This window comes from Stegodyphus dumicola, chromosome 1 (assembly GCF_044657685.1).
Source record: "Stegodyphus dumicola isolate Sdum_Otavi_A_Nest chromosome 1, ASM4465768v1".
Lineage (NCBI taxonomy): Eukaryota > Metazoa > Arthropoda > Arachnida > Araneae > Eresidae > Stegodyphus > Stegodyphus dumicola.
In genome coordinates this window covers 271,986,309-271,999,649 of record NC_140768.1, presented here as the reverse complement: position 1 = coordinate 271,999,649, position 13,341 = coordinate 271,986,309, and positions in this window count along the sequence as shown.

The following is a 13,341-nucleotide window of genomic DNA, read 5'->3' as shown; positions in this document are numbered from 1 at the left end:
TTAACTTTCAGGGTCTTTGAAAATAGATGAAATACCTGCAATTTCATTTAACGCGGGAGATTTTTCTCGCTGTATTTTCCGATGTTGAAGTTTTCTTGATTACTAATACGGTTATGTACTGGGAAATGTTCTTTCGTTTCATTTTCTATTTTCTGTATTTTTTTAAAACCTTTTTGGTACACTTTTAATTTTATGTAGGAGCTAACATGATATTATTTGGCAAAAATGACCGATGGGATTTTCATCAGGCTTTCAGGTGCAGGTATTTGATCTGTGATTCTTTTAAATATTTACAGTACACTTTTTCTGGGTAATGGTGTACTCACCAGGGTACCTACGCACGAGGCTTTACCCCTAATCAAACACTTAGACTTTCCTAATCAATACTTCAAATAATGAAAATTAAAATGTTAAGTCTTTTTAAGGCTTTTGGCGATTATTCATAAGAATAGAGCAAAAGAAAATATTTTGTGATAAGTATGGTAGTAAGCAGTTAATTCAGAAAGCCGCCTAACTGGTGCGGATACTGAAACCATAATATTAATGCAATATATAATAGAAAAGCATAGGTAATGTACGAGTACTTGATGCATTTTAAAGACAAAGGAAGGAGAAACAAGACTAAATATAACTAAATATAAAACTCGTACAGGTTAGCTCCCAATGTGATATTTAAATAATTAAGGATCAACACAGTAATTATTGAATACGCAATAAATAAATGAACACAAGTGCAGCAGATATAACACACATACAGTAAGACCCCGCTTAACGCGGGGCATACGTTCCATCGAAGTAGAGCGTAATGCGAAACAGCGCTAAGCGAGGCTATCTAAACATGTAAATAATGGGGTTAGGGGAAGACGGATAAAAAATGGTTAGGCATTAAATTTAATAATGTTTTTTTTAATAAAAATAAAATCAAACATTTATTTCTTACAAAAATAAAAACAATATAAACTTTTAAAAACAAATAAAATTCTCAGTCAGATCATTCAGTCTATTCTGGGTTTCCAATTTTCTGCCTTTTTGTCAAGAAGGCATTATGATAGATTGGCTTAATGGCATATTGCGTTCAATTTCGTCGTCAATCCATATAGACAGTCGTTTTCCCATTTCCTCTATAATGTTATTTCTAGAACGGGTAATTCTAGTTGCAGAGCTTGACGTAGTTGCAGTTGCCGATGACAGTATTTTTTCTTTATTCTTAAGAATTGTCCTTATTGTTGAAGTTGCCAAAATCAATGCAGCACTAATTTGAGATTGACGTTCACCAGAATCTAATCTTCTAATCACTTGCATTTGAGTTTCCAGTGAAATGCTTTTTCTGGTTGCTTTCTTTTCTTGTTTTTTATTATCACCCATGATAAAAACTAAAGATCATAATATTTGTCACTGTATTAATCGTTATAGTATTATACAAATTTAAACCTACAATAATGTCAACAAATGTTTCAAATGATAAAAATGCGTCCCCAAAGCAAGAAACACAACTACACTGTTTCGGATATGTTATTTGGAAACCTAGCGCTGCGCACAATTTCGGAGAATCCCCGGGTTGAAATAAAAGAGCTCTAAACCGAAACAGCGCTAAACGAAACAGCGTTAAGCGGGGTCTTACTGTACATCATTGTCCATATTCAGATTTGACACAGGCCTTTTAAAGTTCATAGGATTGTCAACATCATATTGACACATTTTGATAGCAGGGTTGTAAGTCAATTTTTGTCGTTCATAAAAGTTATTTGCAATTCCGTGATAACGAGTTCTTAATAATTCCATTTTCAGTTTCTGGAGAATCCTATTGTTTCTTATATACCACAGTTGGCCAAACTTCATGCCAGTTTTAATTAATTACTTCTTTTTGGACACTGAATAGTTTTAGTTTACCACATTTCATGCATATATTTTATATGCATGCGCCGCACAAATTGCCTGCGAGAGCCGTATCTGGCTCGCAAACCGCACTTAGGCCACCCCTGTTATATACCATGGAGAGTTTCTAATTTGGCGCAGAACGCAGTTCTGAGCCGTCTGGAGTAAACGACATGAATAGGCCCATAAAAGGCAAGCATAACATAAGAATGGACGCAAGATGGGCTTGTAAATGAGTAACTTACATTCTTACTTAACTTAAATGAGTAACTTACACTAACTTAACTTGTCTATAGATAGACCGCTGTTTCAAGCAGTCAAGGGGAAGAGTTGTGCTTTATGGACTCGAAACTTCAAAATAATAAATGTAATATGTGGGGTTGATGTGAGAGAAGTACTGAGGATTACCCCGAGATAAGAGACTTGATTCATTTTTTTTTTTTTTTTTTTTTTTTTTTTTTTTTGTGAACAGAATGGCTTGGGTCTTGTCCATGTTTATCAGAATTTTCCATTTTTGCAGCCAAGTCTCAAGTGTTTGGATGTGTAAGCGTTGAAGGACTGGACTAAGAAATGCGCTTTGTGTCAGGATCGCTATTTCGTCTTCATGCATTGCTAATGTGGTGTTGGATGTGGTGGGAATGTCATTCATGTAAATATTGAAATGTGTGGGTCCCAAATGGGAACCTTGGGGGACACCATTTGTGCTGTATTCCGTATTAACAAGATGTATTTAGGTTACACAATTGAAGGCAGACGTAATTAGAGGGATAAACGTAATTTTTTAATTTCTAATAACAAAATAAAGTATCTTGTTTGTATATGTGAAATGCATTAATTTAAAATAGAATTATTATTTCCGATAAAGTTTATTGGTGTAACTTAAATATGCAGTTCATTACATTTATAATCATTACATTTATAAAATTTGATGACATAGATTAAATTCTCCTAAAATACAGTTTGAAAATTCGTTTCTTTATAAAATGAACTAACTTGTACTTTTGGAGACAAATTAATATTAATTTACACTCTTTTATCACAAGTGAGATTTTAATACAGCTAATACAGCACGGCGGTTGGAATGTGTACCAGAAACATGAACGACAAAGTGTCTTCCTGTCAGGTAGGATTTAATTATGTTTGTGATATAATCTGGAAAATCCCGATTGTGTATTTTGTATATTAGTACATCCAGCCATGCGGGGTCAAAAGCTTTAGCTATGTCTAGGATGATTCCTCTTATGTGGTCTTCTTGATTTGGAAACCTTCGTTCATCATCTCAACTAATCTGCAGAGCTGGTTGGTTGTAGAGAGGTTTCTTCTAAAACTGAACTGGTGAAGTATAATGATGTTGTTACCATCAGGTAGGTAATTATTCTCTTGAATGGAACAGCTTCGACAATTTTTCTGAGAGACGACAGAAGACTTATTGGTCTGCATGACTCCTGGTGCTGTAGCAGGCTTCTTGAGGTTGAGGATCGGAGTGATGGTGGCTAATTTCCAGGCATTCGGGAAGTATTGCCGTTCTAGAATCACGTTGATGATTTTGTGAAGCTGAACACTGTTTTCATTCAGAAGATCTTTATCATGGTGTTAGTAAACTTGTAAAAGCCAAGACTCTTAATCTAGACTCTTAATCTTACTCAAGACTCTTTTTCATCTTTTTGATGTAGCTAAAGATTACTCAAGGTAAGACTGGAATAATATCGTCTGTGTATGGATTTGATGTGTAGGTAGAATGGAAGATGGCAACTAAGTGCTCTGTTGTTGTGTCATGACTATTGTTTGTGCGAAACTGAGACTGATACTGAGCTATAACTTTTGCTTTCTCAGTTTTAGCGTAGTGGATGCTTTCAGGCCCTTTAAGAGGCGGAATTTTATTGCAGTATTTCGTATACCTTCGTGTAGCTCTCCACAGTGAGTTATCACCAGTGCAGAGCGAGTTAAGGTAGATCGTCAAGTCGAGTTGTACTTGTTCGTTACTATGGAACTTGATTGCGGCGTTTAGAAGATCGAGTATCTGTTTGTGTACAGGATTTCTTGTGCGTTGAAAATGTCTCCTTGCTGCATTTCTCTGCTTAATAAGTTAGCACGGACATCATCAAAAGTTTACTTTCATTTTTGTCTCACTGCTTAGAAATTTTAATTTAGGGAGTCAGTTTTACTTGGTATATATAATCCACTTTTTGTTGTTTATAAGATAATGTGAAAAATAAAATTATTTTACTCATTTTATTGCAGTAATTTCATCGTACTCTGTTACTTTTCGAAATTAATTCACAAAATAATTACTTACTTCCAAGCGGGATACTTAGCGTCATATTACAAATGATGCCGTACTTTTATAAACAGGTTCTAGTTATATATAATAAGTTTTTTTAATTATTATAATTTTACAAATGGGGTATTACTTTACAACGCTGAATTTTTCTACATGTTTCCTTTATGTAAATTTCTGAGATTATTTTTAAAATTTATTATATTAGATCTTTTCTGCACGTAAAGAATGTTACGCTTCTACATAGTACGTAGCGTATTCGGAAACTAAGTACCGTTTCATTCTAGCGCCGTCGCAGCGCTGTGGTAGGCGACCCGTGCATGCGCACTAGTCTTTCTTGTTCACTGACTTTCAATTGTCGCCATTTTTGTTGCTCTATGTTGTGTTTTCAGTTTGCTGTGCACATTCAAAATGTTTGAGACAATTAGTTCTCCGGCTGACTGTGAGATTCGTGCCGTGATTAAATTTTTGAACGCGAGGAATGTTAAACCGGCCAAAATTTATCGTCAAGTGACAGAAGTTTACGGTGAATACGCGATAAGTGATGGAATGGTGAGAAAGTGGGTAAGAATGTTTAATGCAGGTCGAACAAATGTCCACGCCGAGGCTCGGAGTGGTCGGCCTTCTGTTGTCACCGATGATTTGGTAAGGAAAGTTGATGAACCTATTCATGATAACAGACGCTTCACAATGACAACTCTTTCAGAGGCATTTCCACAAATTTCACGTACTGTTTTGTTCGAAATTGTGTCTGACCGCTTGAATTATCGCAAACTGTGTTCCCGATGGGTTCCAAAAATGCTCACTGATGTTCACAAAACAAAGCGACTTGGTAGTGCCCTGACATTTCTCACGCGGTACAGTGATGAGGGAGAAAACCTTTTAAACCAAATTGTGACAGGTGATGAAACTTGGGCGTGTCATTTCACACCAGAATCGAAACAGCAATCGATGTAGTAGAGACACACTCACTCTCCGAAAAAACAAAAGTTCAAAGTGGCAATGTCATCACAAAAAATCATGTGCACTGTCTTCTGGGATAGGAAAGGCGTTTTGCTTACTGAATTTCTTCCCAGAGGTGAAACCATTAATGCGGCACGATATTGTGAGACTTTAACAAAACTAAGGCGTGCCATTCAAAATAAACGAAGAGGAATGCTCAGTAAAGGAATTGTGTTGCTCCATGACAATGCTCGGCCCCATACTGCTGGTGTCACTCAATCGTTAATTCGACAGTTTCATTGGGAGCAGTTCGATCACCCGCCGTACAGCCCGGACTTGGCGCCGTCCGACTATCACTTGTTCCTGCACTTGAAGCGCGAGCTTGGTGGCAAGCGCTTTGGATCTGACGATGACGCGAAAAATGCTGTGGCGTCGTGGTTATCGAAACTGGCGGGAAGTTTCTTTGACGATGGTATACAAAAACTGGTCACCCGCTATGACAAGTGTTTGATCATTGGCGGAAACTATGTTGAAAAATAGTTTAAGACATGTGTTTTCATATAAAAATAAAATTGGATTCGAAAAAATTGTTTTACTATTTTTTTTTTTTTTCAAAACGGTGCTTAGTTTCCGAATACGCCTCGTATATATTTAACTCGCGTTGTTAAACTAAACCAATTTTTTTTATTAAGAGATTTAGTTACAGAAAAATACTTAGTTAAGGTTATGTTATTTAAATATGGTAAAACACACAAGGTTGTGTTATTTAAATATGGCAAAACACACAATGGGGCTTGCCTAAGAAAAGAAATGTCTTTGTGGAAGACTTTCTAAGGAAGACTAGCTCGTATTCACTTTACATATTAAAAAAAAAATGAAAACCAACAACGCAAAATTTTAAATAGATAGATAAATTATTTAAACAACAACAATATAAAAATAAGGAAATTACACTTTATTGTTACTTATAAATGAGGGAAGGTAAAATCTTACTTGTGATAAAAGAGTGTAAATTAATATTAATTTGTCTCCAAAAGTACAATTTAGTTCATTTTATAAAGAATTTAATTTTCAAACTGTATTTTAGGAGAATTTAATCTATGTCAGCAAATTTTATAAATGTAATGAAAATTATTGAAAATCAAACTGCATATTTAAGTTGCACCGATAAATTTTATCGGAAATAATAATTCTATTTTAAATTAATGCATTTCACATATACAAACAAGATACTTTATTTTGTTATTAGAAATTTGAAAATTAAGTCTATCCCTCTAATTACGTCTAGTTCAATTGTGTAACCTAAATACATTTTGTTTCGCTTTGATGTATCATTTACAGAAAAGGACAATGAAAAGATATTAATTTCTGCAATCGTATTTGAAAAGATTAAGAAAATTTAAAAGGAAATCTTTCAGGAATCAAAAAATTTCGCTGTGATAACTCGGAAATTTGCATATTATAAAACATTGATAAAGTGAAGTCTTTTTCCCCATCCAGCGGAAGAAAAACTGATTTTATGGGAAAATATAACTTCATGGAATCCTCCTTATCGAGACAGACCTCATGTTCTTTGCCGCATTCAAACAAATAAATAAATTTCTATCGTGAATTTATTTATAGAAGAAAGCCAATTCCCGAACAGTCAATCGAAGGTAATCGAAGGATTTGAAAACTCTGAATAATTACGTTGCCTTTTGATGTAGGACAAACAAATATTTCTTTTAATACAATAAGAGGAGTTTTATGTTTTCGTTCAATAAGAGGAGTTTTATGTTCAATAAGAGGAGTTTTATGTTTCTTATATTTAATTTTAACAAAAATTGTAAATTGATTCCTACAAAATTAAGTAGTGGAATTACTTTTATTTTCATAAATACAGCTAATTTATATTCAACTAAAAAAAATAACTGAAATTCAGTTTTAATTTCGTAGATACCAAAATGGAAGGCATAAAAGTGTTTTCATATTTACTGGGATAAAAGCAAATAAAAGAATTATTTTTTATATTAAAAAATCATATAATCTATTTCTTTTCAATTAAAAGTATACTAAGAAAAATGTTTCTTTAATTCATTCAATTCCTAAATTTAGGAATAAAACAATAAAATCAATACTAAAATATTTATTGATGCCCTCTTTGATATTTTACAGTTTGAAATCATTTTTGATTTCAATAAAGAAAATCAAATGAAGACTTTAAAGAAAGCCCAGTTAAAGAAAAAAAAGTACTTTAAAGAAAGTACAGCATCAGAGCCTTGCCATAAGATTTTAATACTTGAAACTAATCTCATAACTGCTTCTTCTATATATTTTACTATCTTCGAAATCCTTATTTATTTATTTGTGTCTCATTACTGGCAAGTCGCCTGATTCGCCCAAAAACGGTACGGTTCTGTATCGTACAGATTCATTTAGATTAAGCCAGCAACTTTTTAATAGTATGCCTTGTAAAATATAATATCTTCATATTATTTAAATAAAATCAAAAAACTGAATCATGTTTATGTTAAACGCGAAGAACAGTAAGAATGCGTGTATCTCTATTATCTCATCTTTACCTTCAAAGCATACCTTAAAACACACCCGAATCCTCATATTTGCTCTGTAAGTTCGGATTAAAATAATTCAAAATGCCCAGATTAAAACATGGTTCTGATTTCATTCTATGTTTATAGAAATCTATGGATAGCAAAGAATTTTCATTAATTTTTTCGGGCTTCTATAAAGCATCTCTGGCATTTTTCTCGACGCTAATAGCTTCATTCTTAATAACATAGTTTTTTAATTTCACTTATTATATATTAACTACTACTGCTATCATTCAAGCCAGTATACAATAAGTGTTTACTTCCCGTATGTGTTGATTAAATAAAGGAACTTATGAAGTTTACCACATAAACAGCTGAGTTTCATCCAGTTTACCGTATGAGCTATTAACAGTATTTAATCATTTCTATGAAGGTTATAGTACAGTGTATGTTCCCAGAAGCGAAATACAAATTTTTCATAATTCAGTTTTGGTAACAGTAACTGTTTGAAGAACTGGAATTACAAGTTCATGCAAATTTGTTACGCATTTGCGTAATAAACTGTGTAAAACTATATAGAATTTACCCTCTAATATTTAAGAGAGCAGAAAAATTCGTTCAAGAAATGAAGAGATATTTAAAGTAAATGATTCCCATTAATCATCTAATGAAACAAATTATACAACATTTTTACTTAATACAATTATTTAAACATTTCGAAGCTCAGCAGTGTAAGAGAGTTATTTTAGATTTATACTTAAAAGATCTCATAAAACTGTAATTTGTAGATGAAGAAATAATGGTGAAAGAGAATGCACGTTTTTTATAACTAATGTATAAATTTTGTATAATGATGTATAATCTATAAATATATATTTTCTGTAATGTACTTTCCAGAACCACATTTTCGATCAGATTGATTGGTGTGCCCGTAACTATTCGTTGTATTACAGATTAAGCAACAAACTGCTAATTTGACAACTAAGGTTGTAGTTATTTAATTTGGAAACTATGATTGTGCTGATTTACAAAAGCTTTTATTTAAAAACGAAGCATTTCGTTACATACAAAATATTCAAATAGGTAAATGCTCTATAAATATAGTATTAATAAGGTTTTTCCTTCATCCAATTATCAAAATAATTTAGCTCTTTATCTGGCAGAAAAGCAATTAAGGAAGAGAGAAATAGAGAAGAGAAAACAGCATTATTATTATTACTTACGTTGTTCAGCCCTAAGGGACACGGAAGGGACGTATGCCCTCGGACTCAGATTTTTTATCCAATTTAGAAATTTTGGGAAAATATGAAGTGTTTTTAAATATTAAATTCTAAAGACTGAAAGAAAAATTATGCAGCTTCTGAACAGGTAATACTCAAAAGTATTTGCAATGTAATATGCTTAGAAATTGACCATATGATCATTTTGCATCATATATAATACGCTCTGCATTTTCTGTGCACTATGCTTCATACAAATATGTAATACATATAAATGGATTACAGTTATATAATCTTAATAGGGTGAGATATAAGATTAGTATGATCAGAAAATTTCTTATACTGAATATTTTCAATAACTTAAAAATTTCGACTATACGGAAATATTTTAATACCCTGAAGAGTATAATTCCTGACTGGATCACTAAAACATTGTTGTAGTTAATTGTTCTCCAAAATAGGAGTACATCAAGCTAATCATTTAGAAAGTGACAGTGTAATTTCACAAGAACGTTGCAGCGTGACTGCACATCAACGTTGCAGTGTGACTTAACAAAATGTCACAATGTTACTTCACATCTACTTCCCAGTATTCACATCAGCTTCCCAGTATGACTTTACATCAACGTCTCAGTGTGACTTCACATCAACGTCTCAGTGTGACGTCACATAAACGTCGCAATGTGACTTCACAATAAGCTAACATTAGGCCATACCTACAACGTAACTGCAACAATGAGGTCGTCACAGTGTGACACGTTTGCAGGGTAACAGCGACGTCGCCGTGCTATTGGGGAGGTCACATGGACTTGTCCAATATTTTACACATTGCTCATTGCACATTAGAACAGAGTTAGGTTTTTTTCACGCTTCTCTTTCATTTTCTCTAAGTTACTTAAACCCATAATAATTGTTGCGTTTATATAGCCTGGGCCTTATTTCTTTTTTTGCTCCACCTTTTTAATCTGGCGTTAAAAATTTCGTATCAAATACTAGGAAATTATTTTTCTCTCAAACAAAATTGCGCACTTTCTAATTATCTTTCCTTTGCCTCAGCTTAATTTTTCACCCTTCGGGGCAGAAAGAATTATCGGGTATAAAACCAGACATCTCCCCAACAGCACGGCGACGTCGCTGTTACATTGCAAACATGCCACTTTGTGACGATCACAATGTCACAGTGCCGTTGTAGGCATGGCTTTGTGACGTCACATTTTGAAATTTAAATGTTTTCACACCGCGACGTTTATGCGACGTCGTAATGTGACGTTAATGTGAAGTTATAGTGTGACATTGATGTGAAGTCACACTGGGACGTTGTTGTGAAGTCACGCTTTAATGTTGATGCGTAGTAACGTTGCGACTTTGTTCTGAAGCTACACTGTGACGTTGTTGTGAGGTTACATTTTGATGTTCATGTAACGTCACATTTCGACTTAGATATAACGTCATAGAGTGACGCGAGTGAGACATAATAAAGTGGCACACGGATGTAATGTCACTAAAGATGTGAATGAATCCCACGCAGTGCTGTATTACTTTTTAAAAGCCTAGTGAAATGTAGCTGAACTTCTATTTTAGAGAACTGCTTCAGTAAAACATATAACTACAACAGTGTTTTATTAATCAAGTAAGAAGTTATATTCTTCAAAGTATTAAAATATTTCCTTAATATTGGAAATTTTTAGATTATTGAAAATATTCAATATAATCATGGAACATTTTCTCATCGTACTAAGGTCGTATCTCATTCTATTAAGGCTATATAACTGTGATCTATTTATGATTTATTACATGTTTGTTTAAAACATAGCGTACCTGCAAATGCAGAACTTATTGTATATGATCAGAAAGTGACCATATGGTTATTTTCTAAGCACATTATATTGCAAATACTTTTGAGTATTACTTGTTCAGAAGCTGCATAATTTTGCATTCTTCCTTTATAATTTAATATTTAAAGACATTTCATATTTTCCCAAAATTCTAAATTGCATTAAAACTCTGGGCCTCTCGAAACGCGTCGAATATGTTTCCAATTACACCACGAAAGTATACGGAAAGGAGGGAGAAGAAACTTATAAATTATTAGACTTGATAATTAAATGAAAGGAAAGCCGTTTTAGTACTATATTTATAAGATTTGAACACGTTCTTGCATAATGAAATGTTTCGTTTTGAATAAAAAGCTTTTGTAAATGAACAGTCTTTTACTACGATCGTAGTTTCCAAATAGCGATTTGTTGCTTAATCCGCAATACTGAACGAATAATTATGGGCAAAAAAAAATCAGTGATTTGAAAACTGGAATTTAAATTGCATATTATTGTATTTATATACATAAGTATATATTATTATATTTAGGTATGTAAAACGTGCATTCTCTTTCACCGTTATTGCTCCATTGACAAGTTACAGCTTTATGAGGTTTTTAAAGTATGAATTTAAAATAATTTTCTTACACTGCGGAACTTTAATATACCTAAATAATTGCATTAAGATAAAATGTCGTATAATTTGTTTCATTGGCTGATTAATCTAAATCATTTATTTCAAATATTCCTGCACCTTCTAAACGCATTTTGCTGCTTTCTTAACAGTTAAAGTTTAAACTGAATACCAGTTTACACAGTTTATTATGCAAAAGCATAACAAATTTGCATGCAGTAATAACTTCGGTTCAGAAAACAATAATTGCAATCACAGCTGAAATACGGAAAATTTGTATTACTCACTTCTAAGAATATATGCTGAACCGTAACCTTGTAGAGTCATTAGGTTATTTTTTATGCCGGAGATGTGAAAAATGAGCAGTGCCCTCTCTTGGACTTGAACCTATCAAATGCAATTGAACGATGTTTTTACAAGACATCTGTATGTAAGGATAGAATAAAGGACTCTTTTTTTTTTTTTTTTCAAACGAATTATAAAACTGATTTAAAATAGATTCAGAAGAGATTTGTTTCGTGGCTTCTGTACATACGTAAGGATGTGTCTCGCATAACTCTAAAACGAATAGCCTCAGAACATTGAAATTTTGTGTATAGGACTGCTATAATTTAAATTGCCAGTTTAGCATCGCCTTATTACTTGAGTAAAGGACGAAAAACCTTCGTATTTATTTCTTAATTATTGTACATTGAACGGGAGTTGGTTTGTTCGCCTTGAAAAGTCAGCTAATTTCCGATCAATGGCAATGATTACTTGCTCTTAATTTAATTACTTTCTTTTAATTTAATTTCTTTTTTCAATTGAAATTTTGTTATTCATGATTTAATTCAAGTCCCCGTTAAATATTTTTAACAAAGTACATTCAAGTTACTTTAAAACAATTTTCGGAATTAAACTTGCTAACTATGGATTCACTCTTTTTAGATAATTCTACTAAAATTAATCTTAGGAGATAATATAATCAATATTTCTTTGGTAAATAAATTATTATTAACTTACTTTGCAGCTATTGCGCAAGTAGTAGAATAACTTGATTTCGCACTAAGTGAGTTTAAGATACCAACTCTGTTATTCGACTTAGGGAGCTCATTTTTTATTCTTGTATGTTGGTAAAATATACATTTTTTGCTTTAAAAATGATTGAATTATGTTGTTCTTATCTTTCGGTTAAAGTTTTTATGCCTTTAGTTAATCTGTATGCAATAGTTGTAGAATTATCAACAATTTAAAAGTTGTTTACGTCTACCTAAGCCTAATTTTTTATCGTAGCTTCCATATTTGTTTACATTTGAAACTTTCAGAATAGTGAATTAAATTAGTTTCTGCACCTTCAGTATGTTTTTACGGAGTGGAACGAAAAGCAAACTTTTAGTTTTATGCACCGAAAAATTTGCCTTCTTATCCGCTGGCCGAGTTGCTTGTTTTTGAGTAGAAACTATAATTCTGAATTGAAAAATTAAAAAAAAAATTTTTTTTTAAACTTTATTTGGTGTTTTATATTTTTCAATATTTTTCAATTTTTGATAAAGATATTTTGAAGTTTTATGTATTTTTGCCTTGCCGCGAAGTGAGAACTGAATTAATTGAATGAGAAATATATCTTATAATTATAAGATAATATAAATTATACGTATTTTTGCTGCATTTGATTTAAACTTATTTCCTCGAATAAATTCGAGGAAATAAGTTTAAATGAAACGCAGCAAAAATGCGTATAATTTAATATTCCGTATAAGGAAGTCATGTGGTGTACACATCAGATTTTTTCATTTTAGGATCTCAGTAATTAAAACTTGGTTTCCTTTATTTATTTTACTTCAAATGGAAATTGGCTGTATTTATGATTATAAAAGTAATTCCATTATTTAATTTTCTCGGAAAAAAGGCATATTTTATATTGCATTAGAGGCGAAAAATGATTTTATTTTTCAAGTACATAAATTTATAACTTTCGTTAAATAAAAAATAAGGAAAATATAAAACTTCTATTACACTGAAAGAAATATTTGTTTGGCCTACAGTACAAGAGGATACGAATCCACCA